Raw genomic sequence first — 5,034 nt, 5'->3', positions numbered from 1 at the left:
GGGCCGGACTGATGGGCTGTGAAGACATGAAGGCCGAAGACTGCACCATGTCCGGATTGGACTCTACTTGGCGTGGAAGGCAAGATTGGCGACCGAAGATTCCTTCTTATGTAACCGACTCCATGTAAACCCTAGATCCCCTCGGTGTCTATATGAACCAAAGGGGGTAGTCCGGAAAGGACACCACATATACTCATTATCATACCCACATAGGCTAGACTTCTAGGGTTTAGCCATTCCGATCTCATGGTAGATCCACTCTTGTAACACTCATATTCATCAATATCAATCAAGCAGGACATAGGGTTTTACCTCCATAGAGAGGGCCCAAACCTGGGTAAACATTGTGTCCCATGTCTCCTGTTACCATCGATCCTAGACGCACAGTTCGGGACCCCCTACCTGAGATCCGCCGGTTTTGACACCGACATTGGTGCTTTCATTGAGAGTTCCACTGTGCCATCGATGAAAGGCTCGATGGCTCGCCTTGTCATTAAAGACAATATTATCGCAGGGGTAGTTTTGGCCTCGGGCCAAACTCTCCGGCTGGGCGACTTTACTATGATCGCCCGTTCGGCCGTAGGGCCGACGATGACCTCTTGGGCCATCGAAAATCCCCTTCGCATCAGCTCCGAGCACTCCAAGCAGATGGATCCGGTTGAGTTTTCGTCCTTAAACGAGCTCCTAGATCACATCGCTGCTTTGGGAATCGCCACAGATTACGATCAGATCGGGCCTAAAACTGATCAGGGAGAAACCGAAATTCCACGAGTCACCCAGCGGCAGTCCTGGAGCAGGACGGCGAGTCTTCTTCTATATCAAAGACAGACTATGTTCGGGTCGCCATTCATAAAGAGCCGGATACTCACCCGCGAAAAGACGCAACCAGCCATCCGAACATAGCATTGGACAGCGGCTCCAAACAATCAGAAGATATTCCTGAACCCGGACTGTCTAGTCTGGAAGGTCGTCGGACTTCGGACAACCGGTTAGGTCGGGGTTTGGATTTAATTCCACACACCGACCCGTACATAGAGGCTCTCATGAGCATAAAGCAGCAATTTCAGGAGAAGGTCCACCACTTTTGGGCCAGATTCCTCCTCGTCAAGAACAAGGTAAAAGATTGCCGTGACGAGGACGCAATATCAACATTCTGCAAAAACTGTGTGAATGAAGGAATCCTCAATGCCACCAATCGACGCCGCATACTCAAATTTACTAACTTAGCAACAATCGTACAAAAATACTGCACGATGGAAAGCGCATGGGAAACTCGGGTAGCTCACTGGGAACCACCAGCCCCAACCCAACTTCCCCTACAGGCGAAAAGGGCGTACCCTCGGGGCACGCCCAGTCCAACAGTCAAAAAACACAAAGCCACTATACATCACGGCACCGTTCTGGAAGGGTGGCTCGACGGGCCATGCAAAATACGTACAACAACAGATATCGTAGCAACCCACAGCCTTAGAGCATGTTGGATACTACGACAGGTACCAAGAGCGACGAGGACATCCTTATCAAGGACGCCCCAGAAGAACACCCCCAAGAAGACGATGACCCAAGAGTATTGACAGTCTTCGAGACATTCGCTTCAAATAACAAGCGCAAAAGGGCACTTCGCGAGCTCAACGAAGTCTGCCAAATTGATGTAATAAACCCATGGAACGACACGGCAGTAACATTCAACGAAGATGATGAACCAAAGTACAGAGCGGCACGAGCACCAGCCGCGTTAGTCCTCAGCCCCATCGTGGATGGGTTTCGACTCACCAAGGTCCTCATGGACGGCGACAGCGGATTAAATCTCATTTACGAGGACACACTCCATAAAATGGAAATAGACAGGAGCCGCATCAAACAAAGTAGCACAACCTTCCGGGGAATTATTCCTAGTCGGGAGGCACGGTGCACGGGCAAAATCACACTTGACATGGTATCCGGATCGCCGAAGAACTATCGGTCCAAAGAAATAACCTTCCAAGTGGCCCCTTTCAGCAGCGGATATCGCGCCCTGTTGGGGTGGGATTCTTTTACACGCTTCCAAGCTATACCTCACTACGGATATATGAAGCTCAAAATGCCCGGACCAAACGGTATAATCACTCTTGTCAGTGATCCGGACATTGCACTCCACGCTAAAAACAAAACCGCATCCCTGGCCCTGGAGGCGCTATCCGAAGCCCTCGCGACCGAAGAATTAACCGCACTATGCTCCATAGTGGACAAGGACGATGTGATCCTCGACAAACGCTCCAAATCCGCCTCGTTTAAACTGGTAGAAGAAATAATCAAATTCCAGGTCCACCCAACGGACCCCAAGAAGACGGCATCCATCGGAGCTCAACTGAACCCAACAGTTGACGCCGCACTACGAGAATTCCTGCACGAAAACTGGGACATATTTGCCTGGCACCCTTCGGATATGCCGGGATCCCACGCAAGCTGGCCGAACATAGCCTCAATATATTAAAGGGGTTTAAACCAGTTAAGCAAGCACTGCGGCGCTTTTCTGAACCCAAGCGACAAGCCACGAGGGAGGAGCTGGCCAAACTCATCGAGGCCAGATTCATTAGAGAAATCAAACATCCGGACTGGATGGCAAACCTGGTGATGGTACCAAAAAAGGACAAATCCTGGCACCTGTGCGTCGATTTCAAAGACCTCAACACAGCCTGCCCTAAGGATCCCTTCCCCCTCCCCCGCATTGATCAAATCATTGATGCCACCGCAGGACACGACTCACTGTGTTTCCTCGATGCATACTCCGGATACCATCAAATCAAAATGAAGGAATCCGATCAAGCTACAACAGCATTTATTACCCCATACGGGCCATTCTGCTTCAATACCATGCCCTTCGGGCCCAAGAACGCCGGTGCCACATATCAACGCATGATTCAAACATGCCTAGAGAAACAAATTGGCAAAACAGTAGAGGCTTACGTTGATGACGTTGTCATCAAAACCAGGGACGTGGAAACACTAATAGACGACTTACGTCTTACATTCGACAACCTCAGGGCGTATGACATTAAGCTCAACCCAGAAAAGTGTGTCTTCGGCGTCCCCGCTGGAAAACTGCTAGGCTTTATCATTTCCAATAGAGGAATCAAAGCAAACCTAGACAAAATCCGAGCTTTGACACAATTGGCTAAGCTAACAGACCTTAAGCAAGTTCAAAAACTTGCAGGTTGCGTGGCAGCTCTAAGCCGCTTTATCTCCAGATTAGGAGAAAAGGCACTACCTCTCTTTCGCCTTCTATGGCGAACCGACCACTTCAAGTGGATGGACGCGGCAACAGCCGGATTGGAAGAAATAAAAACCCTTCTTGCAAGCAATCCAATCCTGGCCGCACCAAACTCTGGCGAACCGATGTTATTATACATATCAGCAACACATCACGTGGTGAGCGCTGTACTCGTTGTTGAACGAGAACAGGACGAACATAAATTCCCGCTTCAGAAGCCAGTATACTACGTATCTACTGTCCTTACACCATGCAAATCCTAGTACCCTCATTATAAAAAAATAGCATACGCGGTCTTCATGGCATCCCGGAAGCTCCATCACTACTTCCAGGAGTGTTCGATCACGGTGGCCTCCGAAGTGCCACGGGCCGGATTGCCAAATGGGCCATTGAGCTCCTGCCATTTGACATTACATACAAACCACGTCGAGCTATCAAATCCCAAGTACTGGCCGACTTCATCGCCGAATGGACAGAGGCCAAACTCTCTAAGGAGTACGACACATACTCCAATTGGGTCATGCACTTTAATGGTTCCAAAATGTTGGCAGGGTTAGGAGTGGGTGTCGTCTTAACGTCCCCTACCGGAGACATCGTCTAGTATGTTCTCCAAATACTATACACAGACTCCAATAATGCAGCCGAATACGAGGCCTTATTGCATGGTCTCCGGATGGCTGTCTCCATGGGCATACAACGCCTATAAGTGCGCGGGGACTCAAACCTTGCAATATCTCAAATAAATGGAGATTTCGACGCTAAAGATCCGAAGATGGCAGCATATCGTAACACAATCATAAAAATGTCGGCCCGGTTCGAGGTGCTCGAGTTCCATCATGTGGCTCGAGAAAGTAATCAAGCGGCGGATGTTCTTGCTCGTATTGGAACTAAGTGCGACCCCGTCCCACCTAATATCTTCCTGGAAAGGCTCTTTAAGCCATCCGTGGTGTGGCAGGGGGAAAGCGGCAACGCTAGTCCAGACCCAAACATAACCCCAGATCCCGAAAACATCGACATAACACCATCGACGCATCTCATCATGGCAGTCATTGCCCCATGGACCAAGCCCTTCCTGGCCTACCTTAATAGGAAGGAGCTTCCTGAGGACCAGAATGAGGCTCGCTGCATTGTCCGGCGCTCGAAGGCCTAGAAGGTTCATGATGGAGAGCTCTACAAGAAAAGCGCCACCGGAGTCCTCCAACGATGTATATCCGAGGAAGAGGGGCGGCATCTCTTGGCTGAAATTCACGCCGGACTCGGCGGGCACCACGCCGCAGCTCGGGCCCTTGTTAGCAAGGCCTTCCGTATAGGGTTTTATTGGCCGACGGCCCGAGCGGATGCACAAGACCTTGTCCAACATTGCGTCGGATGCCAACTCTTTGCCAATCAAAGCCATATGCCCCCACTGCCCTACAAACAATCCCCATCACTTGGCGTTTCGCCGTCTGGATACTTGACATGGTTGGACCCCTTAAAGGGGGAAGCCATAAGAAAAAATATCTGCTGGTTATGGTGGACAAATTCACTAAGTGGATAGAGGCTAAACCGGTCAAAACGGCCGAGTCCGGCCCGGTGATAGACTTCATATCCGATGTTGTGCATCGTTATGGTGTCCCACACATCATCATCACTGAAAACGGCTCCAATTTCATAGCCGATGAGGTAAAAACCTAGTGTACTAATCAGGGCATTAAACTAGATTACGCCTCTGTCTACCACCCACAAACCAACGGTCAAGTCGAACGCGCCAATGGTCTTATTATGAGCGGCATCAAACCCAGACT

Source organism: Triticum urartu, chromosome 1A, assembly GCF_056163025.1.
Source record: "Triticum urartu cultivar PI428250 chromosome 1A, HENAU_Tu73, whole genome shotgun sequence".
Classification (NCBI taxonomy): domain Eukaryota; kingdom Viridiplantae; phylum Streptophyta; class Magnoliopsida; order Poales; family Poaceae; genus Triticum; species Triticum urartu.
The sequence above is the reverse complement of the archived record's forward strand: the minus strand, read 5'-3'. Positions refer to the sequence as shown.